This window comes from Macaca nemestrina, chromosome 19 (genome assembly GCF_043159975.1).
Source record: "Macaca nemestrina isolate mMacNem1 chromosome 19, mMacNem.hap1, whole genome shotgun sequence".
Lineage (NCBI taxonomy): Eukaryota > Metazoa > Chordata > Mammalia > Primates > Cercopithecidae > Macaca > Macaca nemestrina.
This window is the reverse complement of record NC_092143.1, coordinates 63,377,668-63,390,641: the sequence shown is the minus strand read 5'-3', so window position 1 is coordinate 63,390,641 and position 12,974 is coordinate 63,377,668. Positions and strand designations below refer to the sequence as shown.

The following is a 12,974-nucleotide window of genomic DNA, read 5'->3' as shown; positions in this document are numbered from 1 at the left end:
ATTAGTTCTTAGAAAATAGCTGTTTGCAAATGTAACATTCACAATTATGAGCAGAAAGTAATTAGATGTTAATGTCTCTGAGCAGCTACAGAGGAGAGATTTCATGGTGTGGCACAGGAAGTGTCACAGAGTCCTCATTTCTGCAATGACATATCCCTTTCAGCTCAGATTTGAATCCAAAAGTGACTTTCCATGCCAAAAATTGCTTAAAATATCTTTCTGATCATCATAGAAGCACCACATGCTGGTCTCTCATTTGAAAGAATACAGATAAAGAGTGATTAGATTAGAGAAACTGTCTTGGAGAATGTCACAGTGCTCTGGCATAATAAGAAAATTAGGTAAATAGCCTTCAGTGGAGTTTATTGGTGGGAAGTAGAGCCTTCGTAGCAGCTATTACCTGATGAGGACTTGTCCTTAATAATTGTCATTTTAATGCACAGATTGCCTGCAGTTAATAGATCCTAAGTAGATCCTCTCTACAAAAGGAAAATAACATGGGACTGCCAAAGAAGGCCTCAAACAGATTAGAAGTGTTTGTCAGCTACTCTGGTTGAACATTAGTATGAACTTCTGGGTGAAAAGAAATCTGTAGATTAATATCATAACCATAATATAAATTGTATAATTTATTTTCTATAATGGTATATGCTAAAATGCATATATGGTCTTCCTCATAGAATAAAAGTTTAAATATCTACAAGAAATCTTGAATTGATCAAAGGCCTCTATGTGAATGCTTGTAGCCCTAGTTAACACTTACAGGCATGTTTTTTATGTAGTTCTGCCTAGGTGGACCTAAAATTGGTATATGATGTATAGCTACATAATTTATAAGTAACAGCTAAGGGCTTAACCTCTGAATGATTTTGCATATAAAAAGTATATTTATTAAGCAGAATTGCGAGAAAATGTTAAATAGTGATTATCTGTGGGAAGATTATAGCAAATAGTGCTGAAAACCTCATTGCCAACAATAAAAACACACTGAAACCAAACTCAAAGTTTATTGTTTTGCCATCATTTATTTTCGAGGGTCCACATTGCATACTCATTTGCTTATATGAATATTCTTATTTAATATTCTTACCTTCTCACTTCCTCTTGAGGTCTCATGATGTTGAGCATACTATCAACTTTTTTGATCAGGAAACCATATGGGAAGTGGAAAAAGTATAGTGTTTGGAGTCCAAAGGGCTTCAAAATGTAGAATTTAAAATTTTATACAGATTATTACTATTACTTCATCTCAAAGTGCCCCTTATGGTATAGAGGCTTGGAGAATGCTTTACATATGTTGCCTCTAGACCCAGTGTAAGCCCTGCAGGGCATATGTTATTATCTACATTTGTTAGATGAAAAAACACAGCTCAGTTAAACTAAGATTTGGCTTAAGGTATCACAAACAATAAGGAACACAAGTGTCTTTCAAAACTAAATTTCCCTGGCTCCCTATTAAAGAGTCTACACCAGCATTGTCCAAAAGAAATAAAACACAAACTTCGTATGTATAAATTTTCTATTAGCAATATTTTTGAAAGCATGGAGAAATCCATGAATTAATTTTTATAATTTTACATTAATCCAATATGATTTAAAAAATCACTTCATGTTTTTACATATTTTGCATTTGTGGGTTTTTTTGTATTAATTCCTTGAACTCTGGTGTGCATTTGAAATGTATAGCACAAGTCAGTTTGGTTTAGTCTGATTTCAAGTATTCAACTATCACAAATGTCTAGTGGCTACTATATTTCTACTATTTTAGTAGCTACTATACTACTCTACACAGTTCAAAAATAGAGTTGTGATGCAACATTAGATCAAAAGTGCAAGGTTTCTTTGATTGTTGACTTTAACTACTTGCCACCTGAAGCATACTGACTGATGATTTAATCTGAGTCTTTCCTCACAAGTGTGAAAATGGTGTGATAATACTTAACCCATAGAATTGGGAGGGGTGAATTAGATTATCAGGTGGGAAATATCTGGCTGATTACCAGACATTACGAGGACTTCACAAGAAGATAGGTCCACTCTATTTTTCTCTCTTTTGCTTATAGATTTTGTTTCCCTAAGGATGTCCGGTGCAGCCCCAAAGCTTAAACAAAACTCCTCTTAGAAAGTCTTGAAAAGAAGGCATGTTTAGCTTCAGGCATTTTATATTTCAGTTGAGTTCATATAATGGTTTAGATCACCATGATTGGCCAACTGATCTTGGGAATGCAGAAATGACAAACTTTCTCAGCTACACTTACATTAAGATTTAAACTGGCAGTTGGAAAGAATTCATTGAGAGGCTGATATAACTCCAAATCAGTTATACTCTACAAGCAAACATTAATTATTTCAAACTGTTTGTAGTTTTTCACCTGAGCTAGTAGAGATAACTGAGTCCTTTCACAATAAATAAACTAAGACTATGTCATAAGAAATATAGTCCAATTTTGAACTCCAATCTCAATCCATTTTTTTCACAAATTCCCATGGCTCATGAAAACAGTTTCATTCATAATCCAAATTAAAAGATATAATATTATGCAATCTAGCACTTGTGTCTTATAATACACCAGAATTGTACTTTTGAAATGTATATTATTTAGAACCAGATAAAATGAGGTTTAGAAGACAAGTATGTCATTTACTAGCTGTGATATTTGGAGCAGATTGTAAATTTATCTGATCTTCACAAACTACCTTGAAAGTTGGAGATTAATATTAAAATTTATTCTTGTAAAAACCCTTTCCATTCTGCATGATACATAATACCTACTCAATGTATTAGTCAGGCTTCTCTAGAGGGACAGAACTAATAGGAGAGATGTATATAGAGAGAGGAATTTGTTAATGAGTACTGACTCATGAGCACAAGATGAGGTTCCACAATAGGCCGTATGCAAGCTGAGGAGCCAGGAAGCCAGCCGATTCCCAAAACTGAAGAACTTGGAGTCTGGTGTTTGAGGGCAGGAAGCACCCAGCACGGGAGAAAGATGGAGGCTGGAAGACTAAAACAGTCTAGTCTTTGCAAATTCTTCTCCCTGCTTTTATTTTGGCCGTGCTGGCAGCTGATTGAGGGTGGGTCTGCCTTTCCCAGTCCACTGACTCAAATGTTAATCTCCTTTGGCAACATCCTCACAGACACACCCAGGAACAATACTTTGCATCCTTCAGTCTAGTCAGGTTGACACTCAGTATTAACCATCACACTGAAGAAATGGAAATATAACATAATGGTGGTTCTAAATAAAGAAAATTTTTTAAATTTTAATAACTTGTATAAAAATCTAACGTACTATAAAATAAATGTAATGTAATGGTGAATGCATTAGATTTAGAATCAGGGACCCTTCTATCTCTCCACCTAAAATCAATTTATTTTCCATCTATTTATTTATAATACATTTTAAATATGTGTAAATATTTTCGCTGATAGAATATTAGTAATTCCTTGGAAACCCCTGTCAGTTTCTCTCTGAATTTGTAGCCCTCTATTTTCCTCAGAGGTAAACATAATCCTACCTTTTTAGCTTATTATTTTCTTGTTTTTTATTTTTATGTTAAACACATATGAATGTATATTTACACAGTGAAAGACTTAGATTTGCATTTTTTTTTTTTTACTTTATGTAAGTGCAAGCTACTGTACAAATTATTCTGTGACTTTGCACAATATAACTTTTACGAGATACAAGAAGTTGTAGTTGGTTCAGTTTTACTATATTGTGTATGAGAAGACTGTTTTAAGATGATTTGCTTTTCTATTGTGGGAGTTTGCATTGTTAACAAATTATGGCTGTAAGAAACAATGCTTCTGGAGACTTTTTGTTTGTCTCTCTATATCTGTATACATGTACAAATATACATGTGCACATACATTTATGTACATATGTGTACATATACAAACACACACGATTTTCTATGATATATTTCTGTGAATGAAATTTCTGGGTTTTATAATATGTACATCTTCATATTTACTAGATAATACCAAATTAGGTTCCAATATGACTATACTAATTTATATCTCTATAGGGCAATAATATTTAAAATACGTTAATATTGACATAGGATACATAAATAGATTAATTGAACTGAAATTTAGAAACTAATTTATGTTAATGTAGGTATTGATTTATGAGAGTGATGACATTACAGATTAATAAAAGGGACAGAATAATTGGTAATTCATAGAGAGAAAAAAATTAAATCTTAATTTCTGCTTCATATCAAATACAAATATCATTTCCAGGGGATATTAAAGAGTTAAATTTACAAAACAAAGGCATAAAAATTTATCAACACCATATAGAAAAATAATTGTATTAGCCTAGGCCAAAACCATTTCTTAATGAAGACAAAAGAAGTGAAAACTACAAAGGAAAATAAACTTACATGGTCTACTGTATATTTTGCTCACCACGGGACACAAAAACAGGGAAACAAAACAGTAAAAACAGATAGTGGAAATATATATCTTAAAAATCCTAAATATCACAAGTTGGCCAAATAGCAATAAGATATACATGGATAAATTTAGAAGGTAACTAAGATATTTCCTAGCAGGGAGTATTCAAAATTTTTTTGTAAATGGTCAGATAGTAAATATTTTTGCCTTACTTTGCAGACTATATATACTCTCTGTCACATATCCTTTATATAGAGAGAGACCTCAATGCATAAATCAAAAATTATATATATATATATATAACCACTGTTTAATGTATTTAGAGCAGGAGTACATGTAAAAATATTAAAACTTGAAAAAATACTGTATCCTTGTATTCATGGATCCTGTGGACATATATTATAATTAGAACAAAAGTGTGTCCAAACTGCCTCTGGTCCAGCAATCATACTTTACCAGCGAGGAAATTAAGGTCCATAATGGCCCAGAGCTGGTGACCAATCGGAAGGGGTACAGAGTTTCTAATTTCCCCCAGTCAGCGCTGCTGTCTTTGGATAGCATAGCATCCCTCTGTTTACAGTAGAATTCACAGGTCATGTTAGGGCTGATAAGACTTTATTAATGTAAGTCATATTGTCGTTAGGCAGGACATGACTTGTTTGTTAGCTCCTTGGAACAGAGGAGAGACTAGCTCATCAGAGCTACAGGAACATTCCTTTTTATTAAACCTATCTTTCAAAAAAGCCATAAAATGAGCAATTTTATCAACAGCCTGTTCTGAAATGGACCACTTTAAAAGGCGACAGGAACAAGTCTGGCAGCTGAGTTATCCTGGAATGTTTCACTGGGAGGAAAGAGCCCCATCAGCACCTTCTTTTAAATGAAAGCCAGAGACATTGTTGGGGAAACTGCTGGCTTCCCATATGCTCCTGGTCTTCTTATAGAGAATCCTCCTGGGAACACTTTCCCAAGCTCCTAGCCTCAAAGCAGACTTTGTAGAAACTTTTAGTTAGAGTAAAATTCAGTATTACAGAATTTCTATTTATTTCCAATAGATATGGAAAAGGTTAGTAGGTATTATTGACCTGAAGTGTAATAATGTCCCTCAAGGCTAACCTTTAAATCTTTATGTGTTCAGTAATTCAAGCTATGTAGAGCATCTTTCTCTGTCTTTAGGAATATTATAACATTCTGTATAGCTATAAAAAAAAGAGTAGTGGAAAAGGGCAAAGGGAAATTACCTCTTTCTCCATAACAGCTCTATAGGGCATTCACATACTCAGTTTATTCAAATGAGGTCCTTTTTGCAGTCTGCAGAGAGTCTCCTAAAAGAAATATTGCAGAGTGGTATTAACCTGAAATATTGAATTCGTTTCTTAATCCAAAGAATCAAACTACCCTTTTCATTAATAAAATAGAAATTAACATCTTAGCTTGACTGAGAGAAAAACTTTTATCATTTTTTTTCCTGCCAATAGTGTTTATTATGAACATAAGAGATAATTTCATAATGACAGAATATTAGTGTGTTGTTTTCACCAGTTTTTTATAGTGGCAATAATTATATTATTTAAGTTACTGATATAATAAATTATAGTTATTAGATGATGCTAACTTGCTAATTCTCAGCTCTTTTGATGACTGATGCATAAAATTTTGACCTAGTGTATTAAGTTTTAAGTCATTATTGCTTCAATAATTTCTAACTTGTACATAATTCTAAGCGGGGAAAAATGCGTATTGTTTTGCAGAAGCTTTTACATATGCAAAGAAAGATTCCTGGAAGCAAAATATATCATAAAACTTTCCTAATAATACTAAGGATAACAAACCTGCATTATTAATGCCAAAGATTATATTTACTCATATATACAGATTATTAAGCAATTTAGTTAGGTCAGTTGGAAACATTCTAAACATTCATACAGGTAGTGAATAACTAAGATAAGACCACTTCTATATACTCTGTAGTAATTATACTTCCTGAAACCAGTGTCTTCACAGGTAACATCGGAATTGAGCTGGTGTCGTGGTTCACTTAATGCAACATTTAGTGACACAATGGGAGCATAACATAGACACATGGACAGATGCAACAAAAGTTACACAAATATAATAGGACTTAGAAAATTAATGAAGAAGAATCTTTCATACTATCAAGAAGTATATATTTTTAGAAATATTAGATGCAAATCAAATTCATGGAGTAACATTAAAAGTCTTCTAATTAAATTTTAAAAAGACAAGGGTGCCCTCTGATATTGCTTTTATTCTGCATTGTTCTGGAAGTTTCAGCCTGCAAAATAAGATAAAAAAAGGAGTAAAGCTATATGAGTTGAAAAGAAAAAGGCAAAATTGCCTTTGCATGCAAATGATGTATGATTAACTGTGAATGACACAAGATAATTAACAAAATAATTAGTACATATATGGCAGTGCAACCCTAGCAACCAAAGCAATAAGAACCCTAGAATACCTAGGAATACATTTAGCAATAGATGCGTAAACTCCTTATAAGAAAATTACAAAGCTCATTTCTAAGACATGAAGGAATATCTAAATAAAGTATGAGACGAACAATGTTCATGAATCAGAAGACAACATTGTAAAGAAATCAAATTTCAAAACTTAATTTATAAATTTAATAAGTATTTCAATCAACAATGTAACTAATTGTTTTCTAAATTTGACTAACTTATTCTAAATTTACTATGAAAGAGCAAAGTGACAGCTTTGAAAATAATTGGACTAGCCAGGTGCTGTGGTTCACACCTATAATCTCAACAAGTGGAAGCAAGATTTGAGCCCAGGAGTTTGAGACTAGCCTGGACAACATAGGGAGATCCCATCTGTATAAAAGAAAGAAAATTGAACCAAACCTCCCCACAAAAACAAAACAAAACAAAACAAAAATCTAGAAGATTCACCCTAACAGATATTGACACATTAAAAACTGAATCTAATTATGATAATGTGGTATTGATAAAGAGACACTTGTAGCTTTACCAAACATATTGGAGAGATCAGAAAATGATAAATGACATTTTCACATGTATAAAAATTTGAAATGTAAGAGGGTCACTTAAATATTGATGGGAAAATGGAATACTTAATAATCAACCCGATGGGTCAGTATCCTTAATAAAAACGAATTCCATGTGGATAATGATCTTCATGTGAAAAGTTAAATGTTAAAATCTTTAGATGATTATTTAGGGTAATTTGTTAATAAGTTCCAGATATAAAATATGTTAAAGAAACTACAAAAGTAGAAAGGAATAGTTTGATATATTTAAATGTTAATTTAAATAATATTAAATTTTCTATTCAACAAAAATATTCTAAACAGAGATAATAGGTAATCAAATCCAATGGAAAGAAGATATGGTTCACATACATTGCCACAAGAAAAATTATGTTTAAATTATATAACCAATACTTATAAACTTATGCAATCGATAAGAAAAACATAAACAAAAAACAAATCCTAACACAACTGAAGAGTATGGCAAAGTAGTCATAAAAACATTTTAGAAGAAAACTGAAATGAACAACAATATATTTTATGTATAATCTATACTCATCCCTGCTAGTAATGAAAATGAAAGTTAAAACAAAGATACTATTTCATATTAGGTAAATAGTCTCAACTCTAGGAAATTTTATTGAGGAATGCTCATGTGCTACCTTTGTAAATTCTTGCATCTAACCTGGGGCAAATTGACAGTTTCTAATAGATTTCCAGTTGTAAATATTTGTCTCAGAGATTCTGATTTAAGGTATATATCTTCTCTATCACATGTGTGAAAAGTGAAATGTAAACAAATGTTCGTTGTAGCATTTTTATAAAAAACTTTAGACATGATTAAATTGTTTATCAACAGGAGAAAATATAAACTGTCATATATTCACTATGACATACTATACAGCCAGTTAGATAAATGAATCAGAGGAGCATTATCAGCATGTTTTGATCTCAAAAACACAATGCTGAGTGAAAACAGGAAAGTATGAAAATTACATGTCCAATATAGTTACACCAAAAACATTAAAATATTATATTTTCATAGGTAGCCAAAAGTTTTGGGTACTGCTTAGGACCTAAAACATCATTCCATAGGCACTCAGTAAATGTTTTTTGCACGATTTTTTAAACACTAGGAAGGAAATAAGAGCAAGGGAATTGGTCTCATAAAATTTTAGGAGAATGGTTACCATGTGCAGGAAGGAAATAGCATGAGATCAGGGAGAGTTATCCAGGAACTTAAATTATACATGTAAATTTTTTTGACTGAAAAATCTAAAGCAAATATGACAAAACTCTAAAATTTGATGAAGCTCCCGGGCCCGTTCAAAGGTATTTTTTATTCTCTATAATTGTTTTGAACATTAGAAATTTTAAAAAAGTAAAAAAAAGAAAAATGACTAGGACCAGAGATTGAAAATGTAGATTACCAAAATATTTTAGCTATACACTCCTCATTTTTTATTTCTCTTCCCTCTCGTTGTGAACTCAGTGGCCTCCTTCATTATATATTATACTCCTATTATATTAGAGATCATAGGGAATTTGGATTTGAGGACATTTTAGGATTTTACAAAATATCTACTCCTAATTTTATAGCAACTTTGAGGATATAAAGAAGATAATCAAATATTATTTTGACAGATTTTTCTGTACTCAAAGCTATCTCCTGAATATAAGTGAAAAACAAGATGTTATTTATTACTTTGAATTTATGATGTTTCAAATTAGCTACTTGGTAATCAATTAAAGGAAGACAGACTAAGTGTGACTAAGTGTAATTGATTGAATTACTAAAATGATATTTTAGCTACAAAAGGTTGTCATATTCAGGGAGACTGGGCTATATCAATTGTGTGTTAAATTATACTTTGCAAAGGGTCTTGCTGGGGCTTGAAAGCTTATATTTCACCATAAGGGCTAGACAAGAGGTACATGTATGGTAAAAAAATAAAAATAAAAAAATAAAAATAATAATAATAAAAAAAGATAATGCCATAGGAAAATGAGGTTTCAGCATACACAGGAAGTTCAGCCCATGAACATCTTAAATAGAACATTGTCTTTTAGTCAAGGCAACATATACGTTACAGCATTTCTGTAAGATAAAGAGTGAATATGTTTATGAAATGTAAGGGACAGAACACATATGAAGAATAAGAGATATAAATATGTACAATCAAAATTTGCATTATGGACTTTAACCATGTTATTTGGCAAACAATTTTAAAGAGCGAGTAGCCAGAGCCTTACAAAACAACAAGAAAAACATTGGTTCTTACATGAGGACAATGGACTATACCATTCTCTTCGTTGCTCTTAAGTCCCATGAACCCCCTTAGGTAAGTCAGTTTATCTTAAAATATTGAAGCTTTGATCATTTAATGAGTATAATCTAACCCCTTCTCACTTGCATGTCGGATGCAAACACAAAGTGTTTTCCTTGTCCACCAACAGCTATAGCAAGAAACTGGAAAAACTAATATAAACTTAGTGATACCTTTTCAGCTGAGAAGAATGAGTGTAACCAAAAAAGTGTACTCTCAGTTCTTTGGAGACGTTTCCATAGGTTTTTCTTTGTAGTATGACTAATGATGTTTCTAAAGGCCATTTTGCACAAATATAAGGAAAACCTTTTTAGGAAACAATGCAGGTCAACCCAAGTTACATATCCTGCCCAGCATGGTTAGAAGAAGCTCTTCATCTCTTCTGGAAAAAGATCATACCTAAACTATATGCCACATTGTCATTTCCCCTTGCCTTATTAAGTTGTTCATTTAATCCTATTACTATTTCTTTCATTTATTCTCAATAAAATAAAACATTGAGTTTCTCTATTCTGTGCCCAGCAGTCTGCCAGCTATTTGAAATTAGTTACCTATTGAGTTCACCAGTCATTTATTCAACACATACATTTTGTGTGTCCACCATGTGCTGTGCTCTAGAGAGAAAATGACTCATATTTTACACTGTCATGAAACTTGTCCTGTAGAAGGTCAATATGGATTAAATTGAACTCTCCTTTAGCACTGTATCGTCTCTAATGGCTTTGCACTTTGAGGTAATGAGATTATCCTATAGCATTACCTTAATTTTCCTGAAGTTGTGGAAACAGAATGCACAGAAATCATTAAAAAATTGCATTGTAGGTATCTTGGAAATATATTATTTATATTTTTTCTACCTTTCTAGATATGAAGTTTTCATATACGTTTGTTCTATATGATGCCTCCAAAAAAATTAAGGAGTGCCAGCTCCAAGGGAGATGAGGGAGTCCGGTGGGTGATCATGTTGACAGAAGGACTAACAGTAAGTCTCTGAGTTAAGTTAATTTGCTCCTCCCTCAATTGACTGACTTCTCCCTTTGTTCCCAAAGCACTTTCAGTTATATGAATTTCATTTCTGCAAAACTTGTGGGTTTATTTATTTTCTTTGAAATCAACAGAAAATATGAGAAAGGAATCCTGGATTTTCACCTGGGAAGCCTAGAAGGTCATTCTTTTAAATCTGTGTGTGCCTCAAGAATTATGTTGTAAACAAGAAAGTCTGATTTTGGATTACTAACCAAAAAAGAAATTAATTCCTACCTGGAGTGGAGCAGATAACAGAGTAAATAACTAAATAACATTTTGAGAATGTGAGAAACTATACCAAAAACTAGTGGCTTAAAACAACCACCATCTTAGTTGCTTATTAGTCTGTGGGTCAATGATTTGGGGTGGGCTCAAATTATTTAATTTCTTGCTAGGCATATACCCAAAATCATACCAAGGTTTTATCAGACATAATTATTTAATTTATCTATCAGATGACAACTTAGATTAGGTTTAGTAGGTTATTTTTCCATTTAGTTGAAAGTGAAATAAGAAATAATCAAAAACTTAGAAACACATGCATTCGATGTTGGTTAGAATTGCTGATACATGTTTTTTTCTTTTAAAGTTGAGTTGTTGAGGTCACTTAAGTGGCTACTGGTGAGTGGGTCTGTTGGTGAGAGATGGTCTCAATCACATGTCTTATGTTGGTGGTGACTGTCTCTGGGTCTCTCTCTTCATGTTGTTTCTCATCCTCTAGGAGAATAGCTTGGGTTTCTTCACATGGCAGTGGCATTCCAAAACAGTGGAGGGGAAGCTGCAAAGTTCCATGATGACTAGACTTGGTATTTGCAGATCATCATTTCAGTCACATTCCGTTGGTCAAAACAAGTTACAAGTTCAGCCTAGATTCAATGGGTGGAGAAATAACCACTTCTCATAGGAAAGGATTGCAAATAATTTATGGTCATTTTTAGTCAATCATGCTTAAGTATCAAGAACAATAGAGAGTTTTCTTTGGAAAACTGTTGAGAAGATTTACCCCCAACCGTTACCAATTATAGGGAGAGGTTGCTTATCTTGGTTTGAGACACATACTTATGCTTGGCTGAGGAGGACAGTTTTCCTTGAATGGCAGTGTTTACAAGACTATAGCCAGTGTAGGAGGGCTAATACCTCCAAACAAGGATAGGATGTCATTACCAAAAGGAGGAGGATTGAATGCAGGGCAGACAAAAACAGTGGAGGCCATTTTACTCAGGGGCCTTGGGAAAATCACTTGCCATTTTTTGGGTCTGTGTTTGGTGGCTTCTTTTGTAAACTGACAATAATAAGAAAGCTCACAAAAGTTTCTTCTAGTGCTGTGATTCTGTTGCTCTGCTTGTCTTCTGCCTCTCCATTTTATATCACCAATTGCCAGAGACTATCGATCATATGCTGCCCTTGAACTTCATGGCAAAATAGAACGTCTGCATTAAGGAATCAATATCTTCCATTAAACTGTAAGCTCTATGAATGCAGAAAATATGTCTTGTTCATCTCTGAATCCTCATCTTCTGATGCATGAGGTGCTCACTAAATATTAATTTCATGTTGGAAGAATACAGTGGTTATGAAATCTTCAGAAGTAGCTTATCCTTTATAGACCTCATTTTGGTTTGATATGGCAGGAGGTAATTTAATTCAGTGATATACCAACTGTATTCTTTCCTAAATTAATGTTATATTAGCTTTTTACCCTTTTCACAATCATTCTTCTCAAATGTACGAAGGTAAAGCCTATCTTTGACCTATTCTGTATCTGAATCACATGTGTTGCTTTGGGTACCAAATTCCTCTGTGGTACCAAAAAGACGAATGGAAATATTAGAGAAAAAAGTTTTAAAAGTGAATGACTCTGATGAACAGTTAACATTCATTTCTAAGTAAGATTGTTTCCAACTCTTCACTTTCAACTAAATAAAAGAAGAGCTTAAAACAAGTTGCTATGCACATTGGCATAATTTGTGGCATAAAACTAGGAAAGAATTAAAATAGTGCAGTCAAATGCCCTAATACAAATTTTTCAATTCCTAAATACTTATCTATGTTGATTAACTTTTATTTAAGTTTCATATTTCTTATTAAAAGGAATTACACCATATTATGTCTGGAAAGAGAATGGATGAGGGCAACCCCCATGTATTTCTGTTCTTAGTGATTTTTAGAGGCTATAGAAAACACACACACA

At 32.7% G+C, this 12,974-nt stretch overlaps 1 long non-coding RNA gene across 17 annotated transcripts in view; it reads left to right on the top strand.

Moving 5' to 3' along the window:
- The window catches only part of LOC105465505 (uncharacterized), a 327,965-nt gene that overhangs the window by 213,274 nt on the left and 101,717 nt on the right, over nt 1–12,974 (top strand). For all 17 annotated transcript variants that reach the window (XR_011616999.1, XR_011617004.1, XR_011616994.1 and 14 more), the window contains one exon: nt 10,623–10,739. This is a non-coding gene — a long non-coding RNA (uncharacterized lncRNA). The remainder of the gene's footprint in view (nt 1–10,622; nt 10,740–12,974) is intronic.